This window comes from Bombina bombina, chromosome 3 (assembly GCF_027579735.1).
Source record: "Bombina bombina isolate aBomBom1 chromosome 3, aBomBom1.pri, whole genome shotgun sequence".
NCBI classification, from domain to species: Eukaryota; Metazoa; Chordata; class Amphibia; order Anura; family Bombinatoridae; genus Bombina; species Bombina bombina.
The window spans coordinates 434797702-434821033 of NC_069501.1; positions in this window are offsets into that span (position 1 = coordinate 434797702).

Consider the following 23332-nt stretch of genomic DNA (forward strand, 5'->3'; position numbering starts at 1 on the left):
GGGGACTGGCGGTTTAGGGGTTAATAGGTTTATTTGGTGGCAGTGATGAGGGAGGCCAGAGGTTTAGGGGTTAATAACTTTATTTAGTGGCGGTGATGTCGGGGAGCGTCGGAATAGGGGTCAATAAATTTATTTTGGTGGCAGCAATATCGGGAGCGGCAGATTAGGGGTTAGGTTTTTTTCTAACACTCTCTCCCCACTGATGTCTACAGGGAAAGCGTGCAGGAGCATGTCAAAGCAGCGCTTGTATTTTGTGTGGTATGGAGCTTAACGTATGGAGCTTAACGCAACAAGGCGGCTTTTCAAAAACTTTTAATGGCAGCCCTATGGAGGGTGAAATAATGCAACTTTTGTTGCAGTCATTTTGCACCCTCTATAGCGCAAAACTTGTAATCTAGGTGACTGCCAGAAGAAGAAAAAGAGAATGTTTTAATTGTTCTGTCTAAGACAATTTGGTATAAAGGCAGAGAAAATATAAAAAAATCATGTGTATGTACACAAAGTGGTAATATAAGGATATCTGATTTCCCTGCAAGCTCAAACCATTTTAATGGGCTGTGGTTTCAGAGAACAAAACCAGTGATTTAATAAACAAAAATAAATGTAAAGAAGCAATTTCTCATACATTTTATACTCTGCAACTGGTATAATACATTACGCGCAAATTAAAGGGGGGGGGGGGGGAATTGCTGTATACTGTCTATTTAAAAATTCTCCAGACAAACCAAAGCCTAAATGCCACTTTTCTAAATTTAAATCTTTTTTATAGAAGAAATAATAGACAACCACTGCAAGCTGGGAGTTTGATTATCCAACCTCATGAGCTTGTTTAAGAAAATGATTTATTTATTTATTTAGTCCTCTAACCCCTTAATTATTGAGATTAAATATAAGATAAAATATCTTCAAAAGTAGAAGTAAGTTATATAAAGATATTAAACACCTATTGCTTGTCCCTCTCACTAGAGAGGCCAAAATGCAAAGTTAGTAACCAGCATAACAAATAGCTGGTTTAGGCAGTTTTCATAATATTCAAAGTGAAGGTCACAGATTTTGCTTTTCTCTAGGGAATGTGGAGCAAAGCAGGGCCGGACTGGGAATACAAAGCAGCCCTGGAAATATATGAAGACAAGCCCAATTTTCCGTTGAGTCGGTAGATTACATATGCCCCATTTTTACTGGGATACTCCTTCTCCAATATTTTTTTCAGAATTAAATTATATTACTTTGTATTAAATATTAAATTAAATAAGAAGTGTCAGATTGATGTTAGTTAGGCACCCTACAACCCAATTGCCTCCATTAATCACCCCTTTAATTTGTAGCTTTCCAGCCACAGCTGCTGCAGCCCACCGGGAAATCTCCTGGTATCCTGGTAGGCCAATCTGGCCCTGGAGCAAAGCACAATTCTTGTAAGAAGTATCTAATCTACCTTTAAGGATTTTTTTTTTTTTTGTGTGGGAGGAGGGGGATTGCAAATAGTAACATTTATTAGGTGCTCAAACAAACAAAAAAAACTTTCTTCTACAAAGTGACTTTAAAGGGACACTAAATCCAAATTTTTTCTTTAATCCAAATTTTTTCTTTAATGACACCTATTATACATTTTTCTATAATCTCCTGCTATCTTTTTTTAAAAAGCAGGAATGTAAATCTTAAGAGCCAGTCTTGGTTGAGACCTGGGTTATGCTTGCCAATTGGTTTGCTAAATGTAGCCACCAATAAGCAAGCACTAAACAGGGTCTGGCTCAAATGGTCTGGCTCCTAAGCTTTAAATTCTTGTTGTTTAAATAAAGATAGCAAGATAACAAAGGAGATTTGATATTAGGAGTAAATTAGAAAGTTGCTTAAAATTGCCTGCTCTATCTGAATCATGAATGAAAAAAATATTGGGTTTAGTGTCCCTTATATATTTAAAAATCACTGCATCTTCTTCAAGTCAGATTTTTGTGTTCTGCTACAAAAAAAGTTTTTTTTAACTAGAAAAAGCAAATAGCATTTCCTTTTGTCTGATTGTTACAATATAGAAAAATCAGAAAAGCATTTTGTCAATGATATGCTTGTTCCAGATAAAAAAGTAAGAGAAAAGTAATCTGTAAAATGAACAAATAAATTTTGATCAGCTAAGTGGGACTTTTAAGATCCTCACAGACGAAAATAGACACTCATTAGACAGCAGATCTATTCATTAGTGCTCTGGGAGACATTAAACTGTCACAAGAAGCAGACAATCCTTTCCCTAGTGTGGACCGAGCTGTATTAATGGCACCTTGCGTACCTTGATATATGGGTGTTAATTTGTACTGTCACTATGTAGACCTCTAGATTAATGAGTTAGTGCACTCACATTAGACAGCCACATTGGGTAAAATACAAATCTATATGGTTCTTAATGAAGCATTTCATATGACTTCTCAGGAGTTTGCTGGAACTAGGTTTTCCTTTAACTTGACTAAAATAACCTTTCATTTTGGTGACAAATTGAAAAATAAATAAAAAAAGGAAAAGACAAGGATTTTGCTGTATATTATGATAATTGACACTTTACAATAATCTACCACTTTATTTTTTAAAGAAATTAAAGGGACATTCAACTCACAATTTAATTTCCCATGCAATGTTTAATTATACTCAGTAAAAAATCGTAATGACATATTTTTTATTTTGTCCATTATTTAATTTAATTCTGTAAATTATAAGTTTCCACTAATCACAAAGTAGCTACTTGCAGGATTTAGAGCGCTGCTCTACCAGTGATTGATTGATCAGTGCAGGAGCTTGTTTGTATTTGTCCTTAGCAAATGAAGCAAGCAACAGCAACATTAGTCGGGAGCAATTGAGGGGAAGGGGGTCTACATATATTTGTGTATATATATATATATATATATATATATATATATATATATATATATATATATATATATATATATATATATATATATTTAGCCAGAAGAAAATGCACTCTCAGGACTTTCATAAATAAGTTACTTTTATTTCTGTAACATTTTCGGAGGTCTTGCCTCCTTCATCAGCATAAATAAAATGAAAACAAACAAACTCTTAAATAGTGACATACTCACTCCAAATCACTTCAAACCACTACCTTCACTGGCGCCAAAATTATTGGTGTTGGACCGCATAATGCGTTCCAAGTGTGCTACGTGACGGAAGTAGTGCGCCAGAATACTTCCGGTTGTCAAAATTTTAAAGCCGTAATAACCCGGCTTAATGTGTGTTAATACCACAGTCATAAAATTGTTATGACATATAATGTGTGCATAATTTCTTAAAAAAACAACAAACTATTAACGTGCAAACCAAAATGTGCTTATACATTAAATAGTGATAATAAGTGTGACAGCCGTATGTTGTCATGGCAACCTAGCAAACACTACAATGTATCCCTGTTGCGAATAGAGAAACAGACTAACAATAGCAATTTTTAAAGGTGTATCACAGAGTGTGTTAAAGCAGGCACTTTGCCCTGCTAGAATGTGTATGCTAAAAAGTAAAGGGGTCTACTTGTGAATCGCGCAAGTTAACATGTTGTAATGTATACATCTTACTGTGTTAACTTATACTGAGGATATTAGGCTAGTCTACTTCTTCTTCTCATGAACCAAGTGTTCACTGAGGGGTCTCATATGGAGATGCATATCTATGATGTACTGCCTTTGATGTGTAAAAGACTATTATGCTCAAAAAATCGTATGTCAGGGATCTCCCCATTGTCATGAGCTATTCACATGCACACTGTTCATACCTTCAGGCAAATACCTTATTTACATTCAGTTGTATTTTTAAGGGGGATTTGTACAACTTAAACACCCCTTATTACGTAAGGGGGTCATATAGTTAAAACATATTCTACTTCCATATTGAGGTTAAGGGGGTCCTATAGACAAAGCATACTCCACTTCCATATTGTGACTACCAGTACCCCCATTTCCACATTACTCTGAATACCAATCACTCCAGACAAGTTGAAACAAATTGCTAAAGATAATTGAAAAACATATAAAAACAATTGATATAACGGTCTTTCCATTCACTGCAGAAATATCCCACCCGGGATTGGTCTAGCTCCAAAAGTCCAAGATTCGCATGTATATAAAATAAAGAGCGCCTGGTTGTTTACTTCTGAATTTATACATAATGGCTCGCTCTGTGTTTAATTCTGTGCCTTCTTCCGTGTCTACGGTTACAATCTTGTCCCATAGGTTAAAGTGGCCTTTAGGTCGAATGCCTCATGTGCACTATGGTTCCCTGGTTATCCAACGATCAAATCGTTATCTGTGTTGTAATGTTCTTTACTGGTCCTCCTCTGGTATTGTTTCCTCCTTCCTGACATAATTAAAGATCTAATGTCCAGCTTCGGAAATGTGTAATGTTTTTTAGGCTGTGTGTGTAAAGAACCTGGTAACTCCAAGGAACCACTATCTGACTTCCACACAGGTATTAGAAATGCCAAAGACTCCTAAACCCGGTGCTGTTTGCCAACATGGTTAGGAGCACCCCTATAACGAGGCACGCAAACCGTATGGCCCACAGAGTCATGATAGTCTAGGTGTCGTACCCTAAGATTGTGTCACACTATATAGCCACATTACATCAAAGCCTTAAAGTCAGGGGTGGTATTAAGCCCACCTGGGTGAATGGTGCCCAGTCGGTACATCCACTGAGCCTCCCGTTGTAGAAGTATTTTACCTCTGTCTCCTCCCCTATCTAGTGGGGGTACATGATCAATAAGTGTATATCTTATTGATGCCACCGAATGTCTGTGTTCTGCACAGTGTCTCGCTACCGGTTGGTCCGACTCCCTGGACTTGTGAGCCGACCTTATGGCATGCCGATGGTTGGCCATCCTTTCCCTCAGGGTGCCTGTCGTCTTACCGACATAGCAACGAGAACATGGGCACACCAATAAGTAGATAACAAATGTGGTTGTGCAGGTAATCGAATGCCGTATATGAAACTGCATGTTGGTGTGGGGGTGGTAAAATGTTCTGGTACTTATAAGTCCATTACAGGTGGTGCATCCTAGGCATCGATAGGATCCTCTGATGTTGGTATGTATCCTGGGATTATAGCTTGCCTTCGAGTCAGTCCTGACCAATAGGTCTCGCAAATTTGTACCCCTCCTGTAACCAACCATGGGCGTCAGATGTTTACTAAACTGTAATTTTGGGTCAGTGGAGACGATAGGCCAATGTGTCCTTAGAGAAAGTCCAGCATTTCTGGTACTAGGAGAAAATGTAGTAGCCAGTATGATTTTGTCATCCCTGGTCTGTCTAGGTTCTTGTACCAATAATTGTGCCTGTGTGACTTGTGACACTTCCTTCATCATCTGACTGATATGTTGTGTCTTGTAGCCCCTCTCTGCAAATTTTGCACCCATTTCGGACAACTGGGAGGCTCCCACCATAGGGTCAGAATTATTTCTCACTGTTCTAATAAGCTGCGATTTCAGTATGCCCTTTAATAATGCTGGGGGATGACAACTATCTGACCTCAGTAGAGAGTTCCTATCCGTAGGTTTACTAAATAGTGTACATCCTAAGCACCGGGGAGTTTTGTACACTTTGAGGTCAAGAAAGTTAATGGACTGTAAATCGCTCAAGATCTTAAATCTAACCATGGTCTGTGTACTATTGAATAGCTCAAACCACTCATGTAGGTCACCCATGCCCCCTCTCCAAATCAGAAAAATATCGTCGATATACCTACGTTAGAAAATGATAGATGAATCACATTTGCCCCATAGGTATATATTCTCAAAGTGAGACATGAAGATATTGGCATAGGAGGGGGCCATGGATGACCCCATGGCCGTACCCGCTATCTGGAGAAAGAATTTGTTTTCGAATCTAAAATAATTCTTCTGCAAACAAAATTCAATGAGAGATAGTAGGTATTCAATAGGTGGTCCCTCATAAAGGGGATTGTTCGTGAGGTGTGCCCTGACAGCTTCTAATCCTTCCCCATGGGGAATGATAGTGTATAAGCTGTTCACGTCCATGGTGACCAAAATATCACCAGGCTGGACGTGCACAGCCCCCAACAGTCTAATAAATTCGCTGGTGTCCAGCAAAAAGGATCGTGTTCCCCTGACCACCGGCTGCAATAACAGATCAATGTACTGCGACACCGGTTGGCACAAGGAGTCCACTGCCGACACAATGGGACGACCCGGGGGTGTCTTTGCATCTTTATGCACCTTTGGTATTGTGTATAGTATGGGTATCCTGGGATACAGAGTAGTGCAGTACTTTTTAATGTGTTCAGAGATGAAACCCTGTTCCCAGCCCATATTAATCAAATCATCCAATTGTTTTTTGTATGTACCTGTTGGGTCACACTTCAAAGCCATATAAGTAGATGTATCTGAGAGTTGATTTACAATATCTCCTTTGTAATAATCATAATCTAGAAGGACTATGGCTCCTCCCTTATCCGCTGGTCTAATGGTAAGGGAGGTGTCATCCTGTAGCGTTTTGATAGCCTTTCTTTCTATTTGCGTGAGATTGTGTTTCCATGTGGTGTGTTCTCTGTCTCTATCTAGGTCTTGAGAGACCATACGAATAAAGGTTTTGGTACTGGCGCTACAGTTTATTGGTTCAAATGTACTTTGTATATGACACTGGCGTTCAACCACAGTTTTAGTGTTATCTGGTACAGTGTTCTGGAAAAACTCTTTGAGCTTTAAGGTTCTGCAAAATTTGTGAACATCTAGTTTCTGCTCATACTCAGTGGTCATTGTGCTGGGAACAAATGATAGTCCCTTATTGAGCAGTTGTATTTCACCATTTGTCAGAACATGAGAGCTCAAATTAATTATTGCATCCCTCGCCTCCCCCTCCTTGGCGGTCTGTGTCTTGGTGCCCGCCCGCCTGATGTGGGGTCTCGTGTGTGGAATCCAAGGGGCTTTAGAGTCCACAATATCCCTACCATAGGTAGAGATAACCCCGAATTCAGAAAGAAGTGGTGTTACATTTTAAACAAATGTTCTTTTGATTTAATATTGTTAGTCATTGAGGAAGTCACTTCTATCTTAGCCAAGGTTAAGACTGAAATTCAGCAATTCGAAACAACACATAATCCAATTCTTGCTAATGATCAACAAGAGAACTGGTTATCCAAAATCAAAACACAAATTGACAAATATAAAAATGACCTAATTACATTTAAAAACAGGAAACTGGATACTGTCAAGTTAGACTACTCTCAGGGTAAGGTATATAAATGGCTTACAGGCACTAGAGAGATACAGCCCAGGAGAAGGCAGCGAGACAGGTGTGTACGCTTTGATACAGTGGATACAAGTGGAGCTGAGTCCACCGATACTGAGAGAACTCACAGCGTAAGGCCATACACCCCACCGGGCTCAAGTGATAATTTTGACCAATACAATGCACAGTCAACACCCAGGCATTTTTTAGGGGTTACAACATGCTCACAGAGAGCAGACACACGAGACCCCACATCAGGCGGGCGGGCACCAAGACACAGACCGCCAAGGAGGGGGAGGCGAGGGATGCAATAATTAATTTGAGCTCTCATGTTTTGACAAATGGTGAAATACAACTGCTCAATAAGGGACTATCATTTGTTCCCAGCACAATGACCACTGAGTATGAGCAGAAACTAGATGTTCACAAATTTTGCAGAACCTTAAAGCTCAAAGAGTTTTTCCAGAACACTGTACCAGATAACACTAAAACTGTGGTTGAACGCCAGTGTCATATACAAAGTACAATTGAACCAATAAACTGTAGCGCCAGTACCAAAACCTTTATTTGTATGGTCTCTCAAGACCTAGATAGAGACAGAGAACACACCACATGGAAACACAATCTCACGCAAATAGAAAGAAAGGCTATCAAAATGCTACAGGATGACACCTCCCTTACCATTAGACCAGCGGAGTGGCGCCAATCAAGGCTCTCTGAATATTAAGAATAAAAAATGTAGTTTACTAAGATCTAGGTATATAAATAAAGCAAATTGCTACAGCTGTAAGTTTGTACAAAATAAAATACAATTTATTAATACATTGGATAATCGCAATCAATGAAAAAATAAAATAAAAATTAAGTCACTATTTATAACTTCAATCAGTCACTATCTGTGGACACCGGTGTCTATTCCAAAACTTCATTAATAAAATGCATTGAAAAGTACAATTGACCAAATCAATAAAATTGACCAAATCAATAAAACAATCCTTAGAGTTAGGTAGAAAAAAGTTAAAGTTAAACTGCAGGCATCTAGTTTATAACGATCAAGCACGCAGAAAGTTTCTTTCAATCAAGACAGCATCAGGTTGCTATCAATCATGCAGGTAAAAAGTTCAGTGTTAAAAGTTCAGTGTTAGATGTAGGTTTCAAATTTAGCGGTTATTTAGACAGCTGTTCTTATTTCTCTTTCACTCTGCCTATTCAGCACGCCCTCCTTACAATTCTCTCCTACCCGGAATTCCGGTGTGGGCTGTAGCAAGCTACGGCAGGCAGTTGTGTCTCTTAAAAATTAAGTTGTATTGCTGTTTGATTTTCTTTTAAGTGTGCACACTTACAGTTTTCCGGTCTTCACTCCTACCGTCTGCTCAGCGATGTGTTGCAATGTTTCCTCTTGTGCTGGCTTGACGGTCCTGGGAGCCTCACAATCTCTGTGTCTTCTCCAAATGAACTGGATACTGGTGTGGTTTCGTTTCTACGCGTTTCAGCTCTCCAGGGAGCCTTTGTCAAGAATACCTTCCACCAGCTGTGTTGCCTTTTTTATACTCTTTTCTTTTGTTAACCCTTTCTTGGTATTTAGTGGTTTCTTTATCCTATTGTTTGTATTTTTATATTTATATATATAAGAAGTCCATCTCTTGTCATTTTCCTGTTCAATGGTCATAATATTTCATTACACATTCATTAAAAAATACATATATATATTTAAATCTCACAGAATGTATCTAAACACTGTTAAAGGAAATCATTGGTTATACTGTAAAAACAAACATTTGTCTCCTAGCAATTCACTTTATAAGATATCCAAATCTTATTTAGCAGTTAAAAATGTATCCGTAAAAAATTTATATAGGGTTTATAGTTAATTAACGTTTTATAAAATTCATTAAAAAATATATTATTCAAAAAGTGGCCATATTCAAACCTGGAACCTAGTGCTTTGAAGTCCAATACCTTAACCATTTGGCTATGGATGATTATTATATCATTGTTTGGTATAGGGGAATCATATATTTCATCTAGTCCTCACTTAATGAAAAAACTTTAAGCTCAATTTAACTGGATTCGAACTCCTGGTTTTATACTATCTCTGACGGACGCCTTAACCACTAAGCTAATTGAATAGTTGGTATAGCAGTCTTGTTAATAAATGGTTTCATTTCGGTTAGTTTAAACGATTATTTCTCCTCACTCTCTATAGATGTTAAAATATCTCAAATAGTTCATAGGTTAGAGACTAATAATTAGACTTAAATAATTTTAATTTTATAATGAAGTTTTAATATTTTTTAATTTATGACTATGTATTTTAGTCAAAATTCTGACCAGATTCGAACTCAGGATCTTAAGCTTCAGAGACCACATACTTAACCATTCAGCTATAGCTACTCAGTCTTAGCTGTTTATATAAAAAATATTCTAATCTCTTATTTAATCCCCACCATGTAAAAAGTTATTCTTTTTATTATTCTTGCTTAGTCAATACCACTAATACCAATAGATTTGGCTTACAATTTACTTATGAGTTTAGTAACCTTAAAATTAACTATTTAGACGTAGAGATAGAGATACAAAATGATGAAATGAAAACAAAGACTTTTTTTAAAAAAGTCGACTCCAATAATTACATAGACGCGGCCAGTTGCCATCATAGTAAATGGAAAAATAATATACCGAAAGGCCAGCTAATGCGAATTAGAAGGAATTGCACGGATGTTAAAGATTTTGAGGAACAATCCGAAGTACTTATACAAAGATTTGGACAGAAAGGCTATAACACCAGTAAAATCCAAGATATGGTGGAGGATATAAAAAATACAGATCGAGAGGAACTACTAGTTAAAAGAGAAAAACCCCGAAATGAAAGGTATAATGAAACACTCGATATACCAGTAATTACAACATATTCTGCACAACATAAACTATTTCAAAATATAGTCCAAAAACATTGGCATCTTCTATTAAAAGATCCCCTAAGAGGGCCGAATCTAGGAAGGAATCCTAGATTTATTTATAGAAAGGCAAAGAACTTGAAATCAATATTAGCCCCCAGTGAGTTTAAAGGAGATACTAAAATGTGTAAGAGAGGTTATAGGACATTAGAAGGAGAAAGGATTGAAGGCTTCTTCCCCTGCCACCAATGTAAGGCGTGTAAGAATAGCACTAAACTTAAACAGGTTAAATCCGAGAAAGATGGAAGGGTTATAAAGATAAGCGACATTATAAGATGTACAGATATCAACATCATATATATGCTACAATGTGACTGTAATTTGAGATACTTTGGACAGACAGGACGAAAACTAAAAGACCGTATACGGGAACATCTTCTTGCGATTGAGCATGAGAGAGAAGATACAGTCTTGTATAAACATTTTAAAGAGGTCCATAGGGGTAATACAGGAGCCCTCAAATTTTGGGGAATTAAAAAAGTAACGTTGGATGGAAGGAGAGGGAATCTTACAAAGAAATTATTAAAACAGGAAGCTGAATTCATTTACAACTTTGGGACATTACACCCTAAAGGTCTAAACAGTGAAATGGACATAAACTCTTTCATTTAACCCCTTAAGGACCAGCGACGTACCCTGTATGTCACTGGCCTTTTTTTGGGACTTGAATGTTTTATAGCGCGGTCTTGCAACCAGCGTTGAGACTGCTCTATTCCACAAAGCCTGCTGGAGGGAGGGCATTAATAGCGTCTTCTTGCTAGACTTGTGCTATTATGTCCTGAAAAAACCCTTAACGACCAGTGACATACAGGGTACATTGTGGTCATTAAGGGGTTAACTAAATTATGCTTTGATGAGTATTAATATATAACCTGACTGTACTATAGTTATCATCCACATAGAATACACAGATTAGCTAAGTAACACTTCATTGTTTGAGGGTTTATAAGATTTAAATAACATCTGCAATACCAGATTCCCTTTGATACAAAAAGCCACGAGACCTAGCCAAACAAGCTAAGATTCAGTAAGGAGAGACAATTGCCCCTAAAGAACCATAAATTAGTTGTGTTGACTAAGCAAGAATAATAAAAAGAATAACTTTTTACATGGTGGGGATTAAATAAGAGATTAGAATCTTTTTTATATAAACAGCTAAGACTGAGTAGCTATAGCTGAATGGTTAAGTAAGTGGTCTCTGAAGCTTAAGATCCTGAGTTCGAATCTGGTCAGAATTTTGACTAAAATACATAGTCATAAATTAAAAAATATTAAAACTTCATTATAAAATTAAAATTATTTAAGTCTAATTATTAGTCTCTAACCTATGAACTATTTGAGATATTTTAACATCTATAGAGAGTGAGGAGAAATAATCGTTTAAACTAACCGAAATGAAACCATTTATTAACAAGTCTGCTATACCAACTATTCAATTAGCTTAGTGGTTAAGACGTCCGTCAGAGATAGTATAAAACCAGGAGTTCGAATCCAGTTAAATTGAGCTTAAAGTTTTTTCATTAAGTGAGGACTAGATGAAATATATGATTCCCCTATACCAAACAATGATATAATAATCATCCATAGCCAAATGGTTAAGGTATTGGACTTCAAAGCACTAGGTTCGAATATGGCCACTTTTTGAATAATATATTTTTTAATGAATTTTATAAAACGTTAATTAACTATAAACCCTATATAAAATTTTTACGGATAAATTTTTAACTGCTAAATAAGATTTGGATATCTTATAAAGTGAATTGCTAGGCGACAAATGTTTGTTTTTACAGTATAACCAATGATTTCCTTTAACAGTGTTTAGATACATTCTGTGAGATTTAAATATATATACGTATTTTTTAATGAATGTGTAATGAAATATTATGACCATTGAACAGGAAAATGACAAGAGATGGACTTCTTATATATATAAATATAAAAATACAAACAATAGGATAAAGAAACCACTAAATACCAAGAAAGGGTTAACAAAAGAAAAGAGTATAAAAAAGGCAACACAGCTGGTGGAAGGTATTCTTGACAAAGGCTCCCTGGAGAGCTGAAACGCGTAGAAACGAAACCACACCAGTATCCAGTTCATTTGGAGAAGACACAGAGATTGTGAGGCTCCCAGGACCGTCAAGCCAGCACAAGAGGAAAAATTGCAACACATCGCTGAGCAGACGGTAGGAGTGAAGACCGGAAAACTGTAAGTGTGCACACTTAAAAAAAAATCAAACAGCAATACAACTTAATTTTTAAGAGACACAACTGCCTGCCGTAGCTTGCTACAGCCCACACCGGAATTCCGGGTAGGAGAGAATTGTAAGGAGGGCGTGCTGAATAGGCAGAGTGAAAGAGAAATAAGAACAGCTGTCTAAATAACCGCTAAATTTGAAACCTACATCTAACACTGAACTTTTAACACTGAACTTTTTACCTGCATGATTGATAGCAACCTGATGCTGTCTTGATTGAAAGAAACTTTCTGCGTGCTTGATCGTTATAAACTAGATGCCTGCAGTTTAACTTTAACTTTTTTCTACCTAACTCTAAGGATTGTTTTATTGATTTGGTCAATTTTATTGATTTGGTCAATTGTACTTTTCAATGCATTTTATTAATGAAGTTTTGGAATAGACACCGGTGTCCACAGATAGTGACTGATTGAAGTTATAAATAGTGACTTAATTTTTATTTTATTTTTTCATTGATTGCGATTATCCAATGTATTAATAAATTGTATTTTATTTTGTACAAACTTACAGCTGTAGCAATTTGCTTTATTTATATACCTAGATCTTAGTAAACTACATTTTTTATTCTTAATATTCAGAGAGCCTTGATTGGCGCCACTTCCAACACTTTGTATATTTTTTAGATACCCTAATCGATTGCTCAGGTGGTGAATGAAGCAATCAGGAGGTTGGCAAATCTGAGACACACTTATTTCCAGCTTGCACACTCTTTGCTTGTAATTGTCTAACTTTTTTCACCAGTGTAAGCTGTATATAAGAGACTTTAGGACTATTCTTAAGATTAGATAAGGACACATTGTGTTTTTTGAGTAAAGTGAACGTTAGGATTATATGACATATTCTGTCTGATTAACCAATAATTATACCCCAAAATTTAATATAAGCTAAATTAGGGAGTTAACCTAAAATCTACTCTTTAATACATTTAAGATGGATATATTTAAACTAAGAGAGACACTGCTATCAGCAATAGATGTCTCTTTGGAAAATAATGAATATTTGCAAAACACCCAGCTTTTAAACTCCACAATAGACGTGAGTACCACTTTAAACACACTAGAAGATTTACTCACTAAGGAATTAAAAATAAAAACGGAACTAAAGTTTATGGAAAAATATATAGAAGTAGGAATGATACCTAGGGGATTACGTTTAAAAAAAGACTGCACATTCGAATTAAAAACAGATTTACAAATTGAATGGTTTGAGGTATTAGAGAAGGCCTCAGCTGACTTAATTAAAATTATTATTAAAGCAAGAAATATTGCACTTAAAGAAATAAATGAAGAGCTAACCAGATCCAAAGTGATTTTTGATACAAAGAAAAAGGATACTAAATGCCTTGAAAAAGAGGGTGAAATTATAAAAAGATTAGGAGACCTGAATACAGACCTTTTAAATAATAAATGGAAAAAGTTCAACAGGGATAGAGATGATTATAGAACAGAAGAAAAAAGTGAAGAACAGGGAAAAGAAATACAGAATGTGGTTACGAAAAAGAATACACTATTCAGTAAAAGAAAGGAGAATAAATCACAGAATAGACAAGTTAACCAACAGACATCAGAAATAATAGAACGTAACCAGGGAGTTTTAAAAAATACATATTATTCAGATAATAATAGAGGAACTACCAACTATGAAAAAAGGGAAAATAGACAATATGAAGAAAAGTTTGGAGATAGACAACAGAAAGAGGATAATAGGGAATGGCCTCATATGGGGAGGAATAGTTTTAGGAATCAGAGGAGCTACAGGGACCCCCAGGGTTATACTGATAACAATCAATATTATACCTATCATAGAAATTCTGATCAACATTATTATAATCAATCTAGGAGAGATCATAGAAGAATAAAAACTGATTATCACAGAAGAGTAGAATCCGACTATCGAAGGGAGGATAATAGGCCTTATAGAAATTTTAATGAATAGAGACAATATGAGCGAGGTTGGTACAACAGGGGTAGAGAAAGACTTGATTCAAATAGAAGAGGCGAACAAACACAACAAAATTGGAGGGTTCCGGTTCATAATAGATTCAATATATTGAAAACTACAGATCAATCACCCCCTAGGGCTAGTACATCCGCTGATTTTTTAGGATTAGGCCAGAACAGAAATCACGAACCACCAAAAGGGAAAAGACGAAGAGAGGGAGAAGAGGGGGGAGAGGAAAGAGAGATTCGATGATTAATGACAAAGTAAATGATCAAATTGCAGTGGTTAAACCCACAAATATAGAGAGTAATGGTATCTTCAACCTCAGCAATCTAGAACTAACTAGGACACAGGAAAATGTTTTAAAAAAGGGACTATCCTTTGCCCCAACTTCGGTAATGAATAAATTCGAACACTTTATAAATATTAACCAATTTGTAAGAAAATTGACTCTTAAAAAACACTTTATGAAAAACCCAATTATACACAACAATTCAGGTGAAAAAAGAGAATTTATTCATACGAATTTTAGACCCAAATCACAGTTTTTTCCAACACAAGAAAAAGGAAATTATATTGAGTCTTTCGAAAAATTGGTGAAGCAAGAATTAGAGGAAATTGATACTAAACAAACTAGGAACCTGAAATGGAACTTAAGCTTGAAAGAAAAGGCAGTCTTGAAAGAACTACAGTCTAGAGATGATATAGTCATAAAGCAGGCGGACAAAGGAGGGGGTCTGGTGATTATGAATAGCACCAATTATAAAACTGAGGCCTATAGATTGTTGAATGATACATCTACGTATAAAAAGCTCCTGAGTGATCCAGGCGATAACTATCACTGCAAATTGAAAGAAATGCTAGACGAAGCTAAATTAGCAAATTTGGTAACTGAACAGGAATATAACTTCCTCTTAGTCAAAAATTTCAGAACCCCCATATTCTACTTCTTGCCAAAGATTCATAAGAATCTCAAAGAACCTCCTGGACGCCCGTTAATATCGGGTATTGATTCGATTACATCAAATATGTCGCAATATATTGACTTCTTTCTACAAGATTATGTGAAAGAACTCCCCTCCTATATCTCAGACTCAGCCCACTTTCTAAGAGTCTTAAGAGATATAAAATGGGAAAAAAACTTTACACTTGTCACGTGTGACGTAAGCTCCCTTTACACGAATATCGAACATAAACTGGGAGTTCAGGCTATTGAACATTTTTTCAAACAAGACCCGAATATGACAGAGACTCAAAGAGTCTTCTTGGTAAAATGTATTAAATACATTCTGGGAAATAACTATTTCAAATTTGAGAATGGATATTTTCTACAGGTAAAAGGTACGGCTATGGGCACAAGGTTCGCTCCCAGCTATGCGAATCTATTCATGGGGATATTTGAAAGAGAGGTCATCGACCAGTCCCCATGGGGTGCGAACCTTGTGCTCTATAGACGCTACATTGATGACCTGTTTTTTATTTGGAGGGGGGACACGGAGCTGTTAGATTTGTTTATTGATGATTTAAATACCAATAGATTTGGCTTACAATTTACTTATGAGTTTAGTAACCTTAAAATTAACTATTTAGACGTAGAGATAGAGATACAAAATGATGAAATGAAAACAAAGACTTTTTTTTAAAAAAGTCGACTCCAATAATTACATAGACGCGGCCAGTTGCCATCATAGTAAATGGAAAAATAATATACCGAAAGGCCAGCTAATGCGAATTAGAAGGAATTGCACGGATGTTAAAGATTTTGAGGAACAATCCGAAGTACTTATACAAAGATTTGGACAGAAAGGCTATAACACCAATAAAATCCAAGATATGGTGGAGGATATAAAAAATACAGATCGAGAGGAACTACTAGTTAAAAGAGAAAAACCCCGAAATGAAAGGTATAATGAAACACTCGATATACCAGTAATTACAACATATTCTGCACAACATAAACTATTTCAAAATATAGTCCAAAAACATTGGCATCTTCTATTAAAAGATCCCCTAATAGGGCCGAATCTAGGAAGGAATCCTAGATTTATTTATAGAAAGGCAAAGAACTTGAAATCAATATTAGCCCCCAGTGAGTTTAAAGGAGATACTAAAATGTGTAAGAGAGGTTATAGGACATTAGAAGGAGAAAGGATTGAAGGCTTCTTCCCCTGCCACCAATGTAAGGCGTGTAAGAATAGCACTAAACTTAAACAGGTTAAATCCGAGAAAGATGGAAGGGTTATAAAGATAAGCGACATTATAAGATGTACAGATATCAACATCATATATATGCTACAATGTGACTGTAATTTGAGATACTTTGGACAGACAGGACGAAAACTAAAAGACCGTATACGGGAACATCTTCTTGCGATTGAGCATGAGAGAGAAGATACAGTCTTGTATAAACATTTTAAAGAGGTCCATAGGGGTAATACAGGAGCCCTCAAATTTTGGGGAATTAAAAAAGTAACGTTGGATGGAAGGAGAGGGAATCTTACAAAGAAATTATTAAAACAGGAAGCTGAATTCATTTACAACTTTGGGACATTACACCCTAAAGGTCTAAACAGTGAAATGGACATAAACGCTTTCATTTAACTAAATTATGCTTTGATGAGTATTAATATATAACCTGACTGTACTATAGTTATCATCCACATAGAATACACAGATTAGCTAAGTAACACTTCATTGTTTGAGGGTTTATAAGATTTAAATAACATCTGCAATACCAGATTCCCTTTGATACAAAAAGCCACGAGACCTAGCCAAACAAGCTAAGATTCAGTAAGGAGAGACAATTGCCCCTAAAGAACCATAAATTAGTGGTATTGACTAAGCAAGAATAATAAAAAGAATAAACAGCTAAGACTGCGTAGCTATAGCTGAATGGTTAAGTATGTGGTCTCTGAAGCTTAAGATCCTGAGTTCGAATCTGGTCAGAATTTTGACTAAAATACATAGTCATAAATTAAAAAATATTAAAACTTCATTATAAAATTAAAATTATTTAAGTCTAATTATTAGTCTCTAACCTATGAACTATTTGAGATATTTTAACATCTATAGAGAGTGAGGAGAAATAATCGTTTAAACTAACCGAAATGAAACCATTTATTAACAAGACTGCTATACCAACTATTCAATTAGCTTAGTGGTTAAGGCGTCCGTCAGAGATAGTATAAAACCAGGAGTTCGAATCCAGTTAAATTGAGCTTAAAGTTTTTTCATTAAGTGAGGACTAGATGAAATATATGATTCCCCTATACCAAACAATGATATAATAATCATCCATAGCCAAATGGTTAAGGTATTGGACTTCAAAGCACTAGGTTCCAGGTTCGAATATGGCCACTTTTTGAATAATATATTTTTTAATGAATTTTATAAAACGTTAATTAACTATAAACCCTATATAAATTTTTTACGGATAAATTTTTAACTGCTAAATAAGATTTGGATATCTTATAAAGTGAATTGCTAGGCGACAAATGTTTGTTTTTACAGTATAACCAATGATTTCCTTTAACAGTGTTTAGATACATTCTGTGAGATTTAAATATATATATGTATTTTTTAATGAATGTGTAATGAAATATTATGACCATTGAACAGGAAAATGACAAGAGATGGACTTCTTATATATATAAATATAAAAATACAAACAATAGGATAAAGAAACCACTAAATACCAAGAAAGGGTTAACAAAAGAAAAGAGTATAAAAAAGGCAACACAGCTGGTGGAAGGTATTCTTGACAAAGGCTCCCTGGAGAGCTGAAACACGTAGAAACGAAACCACACCAGTATCCAGTTCATTTGGAGAAGACACAGAGATTGTGAGGCTCCCAGGACCGTCAAGCCAGCACAAGAGGAAACATTGCAACACATCGCTGAGCAGACGGTAGGAGTGAAGACCGGAAAACTGTAAGTGTGCACACTTAAAAGAAAATCAAACAGCAATACAACTTAATTTTTAAGAGACACAACTGCCTGCCGTAGCTTGCTACAGCCCACACCGGAATTCCGGGTAGGAGAGAATTGTAAGGAGGGCGTGCTGAATAGGCAGAGTGAAAGAGAAATAAGAACAGCTGTCTAAATAACCGCTAAATTTGAAACCTACATCTAACACTGAACTTTTAACACTGAACTTTTTACCTGCATGATTGATAGCAACCTGATGCTGTCTTGATTGAAAGAAACTTTCTGCGTGCTTGATCGTTATAAACTAGATGCCTGCAGTTTAACTTTAACTTTTTTCTACCTAACTCTAAGGATTGTTTTATTGATTTGGTCAATTTTATTGATTTGGTCAATTGTACTTTTCAATGCATTTTATTAATGAAGTTTTGGAATAGACACCGGTGTCCACAGATAGTGACTGATTGAAGTTATAAATACTGACTTAATTTTTATTTTATTTTTTCATTGATTGCGATTATCCAATGTATTAATAAATTGTATTTTATTTTGTACAAACTTACAGCTGTAGCAATTTGCTTTATTTATATACCTAGATCTTAGTAAACTACATTTTTTATTCTTAATATTCAGAGAGCCTTGATTGGCGCCACTTCCAACACTTTGTATATTCATTAGACCAGCGGATAAGGGAGGAGCCATAGTCCTTCTAGATTATGATTATTACAAAGGAGATATTGTAAATCAACTCTCAGATACATCTACTTATATGGCTTTGAAGTGTGACCCAACAGGTACATACAAAAAACAATTGGATAATTTGATTAATATGGGCTGGGAACAGGGTTTCATCTCTGAACACATTAAAAAGTACTGCACTACTCTGTATCCCAGGATACCCATACTATACACAATACCAAAGGTGCATAAAGATGCAAAGACACCCCCGGGTCGTCCCATTGTGTCGGCAGTGGATTCCTTGTGCCAACCGGTGTCGCAGTACATTGATCTGTTATTGCAGCCGGTGGTCAGGGGAACACGATCCTTTTTGCTGGACACCAGCGAATTTATTAGACTGTTGGGGGCTGTGCACGTCCAGCCTGGTGATATTTTGGTCACCATGGACGTGAACAGCTTATACACTATCATTCCCCATGGGGAAGGATTAGAAGCTGTCAGGGCACACCTCACAAACAATCCCCTTTATGAGGGACCACATATTGAATACCTACTATCTCTCATTGAATTTTGTTTGCACAAGAATTATTTTAGATTCGAAAACAAATTCTTTCTCCAGATAGCGGGTACGGCCATGGGGTCATACATGGCCCCCTCCTATGCCAATATCTTCATGTCTCACTTTGAGAATATATACCTATGGGGCAAATGTGATTCATCTATCATTTTCTAACATAGGTATATCGACGATATTTTTCTGATTTGGAGAGGGGGCATGGGTGACCTACATGAGTGGTTTGAGCTATTCAATAGTACACAGACCACGGTTAGATTTAAGATCTTGAGCGATTTACAGTCCATTAACTTTCTTGACCTCAAAGTGTACAAAACTACACAGGGCTTAGGATGTACACTATTTAGTAAACCTACGGATAGGAACTCTCTACTGAGGTCATATAGTTGTCATCCCCCAGCATTATTAAAGGGCATACTGAAATCGCAGCTTATTAGAACAGTGAGAAATAATTCTGACCCTATGGTGGGAGCCTCCCAGTTGTCCGAAATGGGTGCAAAATTTGCAGAGAGGGGCTACAAGACACAACATATCAGTCAGATGATGAAGGAAGTGTCACAAGTCACACAGGCACAATTATTGGTACAAGAACCTAGACGGACCAGGGATGACAAAATCATACTGGCTACTACATTTTCTCCTAGAACCAGAAATGCAGGACTTTCTCTAAGGACACATTGGCCTATCGTCTCCACTGACCCAAAATTACAGTTTAGTAAACATCTGACGCCCATGGTTGGTTACAGGAGGGGTACGAATTTGTGAGACCTATTGGTCAGGACTGACTCGAAGGCAAGCTATAATCCCAGGATACATACCAACATCAGAGGATCCTATCGATGCCTAGGATGCACCACCTGTAATGGACTTATAAGTACCAGAACATTTTACCACCCCCACACCAACAGGCAGTTTCATATACGGCATTCGATTACCTGCACAACCACGTTTGTTATCTACTTATTGGTGTGCCCATGTTCTCGTTGCTATGTCGGTAAGACGACAGGCACCCTGAGGGAAAGGATGGCCAACCATCGGCATGCCATAAGATCGGCTCACAAGTCCGGGGAGTCGGACCAACCGGTAGCGAGACACTGTGCAGAACACAGCCTTTTGGTGGCATCAATAAGATATACACTTATTGATCATGTACCCCCACTAGATAGGGGAGGAGACAAAGGTAAAATACTTCTACAATGGGAGGCTCAGTGGATGTACCGACTGGGCACCATTCACCCAGGTGGGCTTAATACCACCCCTGACTTTAAGGCTTTGATGTAATGTGGCTATATAGTGTGACACAATCTTAGGGTACGGCACCTAGACTATCATGACTCTGTGGGCCATACGGTTTGCGTGCCTCGTTATAGGGGTGCTCCTAACCATGTTGGCAAACAGCACCGGGTTTAGGAGTCTTTGGCATTTCTAATACCTGTGTGGAAGTCAGATAGTGGTTCCTTGGAGTTACCAGGTTCTTTACACACACAGCCTAAAAAACATTACACATTTCCGAAGCTGGACATAAGATCTTTAATTATGTCAGGAAGGAGGAAACAATACCAGAGGAGGACCAGTAAAGAACATTACAACACAGATAACGATTTGATCGTTGGATAACCAGGGAACCATAGTGCACATGAGGCATTCGACCTAAAGGCCACTTTAACCTATGGGACAAGATTGTAACCGTAGACACGGAAGAAGGCACAGAATTAAACACAGAGCGAGCCATTATGTATAAATTCAGAAGTAAACAACCAGGCGCTCTTTATTTTATATACATGCGAATCTTGGACTTTTGGAGCTAGACCAATCCCGGGTGGGATATTTCTGCAGTGAATGGAAAGACCGTTATATCAATTGTTTTTATATGTTTTTCAATTATCTTTAGCAATTTGTTTCAACTTGTCTGGAGTGATTGGTATTCAGAGTAATGTGGAAATGGGGGTACTGGTAGTCACAATATGGAAGTGGAGTATGCTTTGTCTATAGGACCCCCTTAACCTCAATATGGAAGTAGAATATGTTTTAACTATATGACCCACTTACGTAATAAGGGGTGTTTAAGTTGTACAAATCCCCCTTAAAAATACAACTGAATGTAAATAAGGTATTTGCCTGAAGGTATGAACAGTGTGCATGTGAATAGCTCATGACAATGGGGAGATCCCTGACATACGATTTTTTGAGCATAATAGTCTTTTACACATCAAAGGCAGTACATCATAGATATGCATCTCCATATGAGACCCCTCAGTGAACACTTGGTTCATGAGAAGAAGAAGTAGACTAGCCTAATATCCTCAGTATAAGTTAACACAGTAAGATGTATACATTACAACATGTTAACTTGCGCGATTCACAAGTAGACCCCTTTACTTTTTAGCATACACATTCTAGCAGGGCAAAGTGCCTGCTTTAACACACTCTGTGATACACCTTTAAAAATGGCTATTGTTAGTCTGTTTCTCTATTCGCAACAGGGATACATTGTAGTGTTTGCTAGGTTGCCATGACAACATACGGCTGTCACACTTATTATCACTATTTAATGTATAAGCACATTTTGGTTTGCACGTTAATAGTTTGTTGTTTTTTTAAGAAATTATGCACACATTATATGTCATAACAATTTTATGACTGTGGTATTAACACACATTAAGCCGGGTTATTACGGCTTTAAAATTTTGACAACCGGAAGTATTCTGGCGCACTACTTCCGTCACGTAGCACACTTGGAACGCATTATGCGGTCCAACATCGATAATTTTGGCGCCAGTGAAGGTAGTGGTTTGAAGTGATTTGGAGTGAGTATGTCACTATTTAAGAGTTTGTTTGTTTTCATTTTATTTATGCTGATGAAGGAGGCAAGACCTCCGAAAACGTTACAGAAATAAAAGTAACTTATTTATGAAAGTCCTGAGAGTGCATTTTCTTCTGGCTAAATATTTTCTACAAATTTGCACCCAGGCAGTTTTCCTCTGTGGGCGAGTTCTGGTGTTTTGGATACCTATATATATATATATATATATATATATATATATATATATATAGCTTTGCATTTCTGGTAAAATATAATTTAAGTTTACTACTTTCCCCTTGCACCAGTGGTCTGATAAGTACTAAATAATTCAGACCACTGTAACCACCCCTTTTATTGGTAATACTGGAAGTGCTGACAACACCTATTTTACAATATATATATATATATATATATATATATATATATATATATATATATATATATATATATATATATATATATTATATGAATATGTATGTGTGTGTATATATATATTATTTGTATGTGTGTGTGTATATATATATATATATATATATATACTATATGAATATGTATGTGTGTGTGTATATATATATATATATATATATATATATATACTCCAGTACTTGCAAGTCAAATGTTGAATTATGATGTTTCTTACTCAGACATAAAAACATTATCACAAACTTACCCCCCCTCTTATAGCCCCTCACCATTGTATAACTTAATCCACCGGCCAAACAACAGCGTTTCAAATGTGCAACCACATATGCACAACGAGAGTTACAGAAGCTCCAGCTGGACATAAACAAAAAGCAAAACAGCAATAATCAGAACCGGTCAGTGACAACTGTACAAACCTTATCTATGACATCTATTACAAATTGCATTATAACTAAGTTCCTTACATTTTGAGCAGCAATAACATAATATTATTCATTCACTAGGTTGACACTTGGAATTTGCAAATGCTTTTTCACAAAAAGTAAT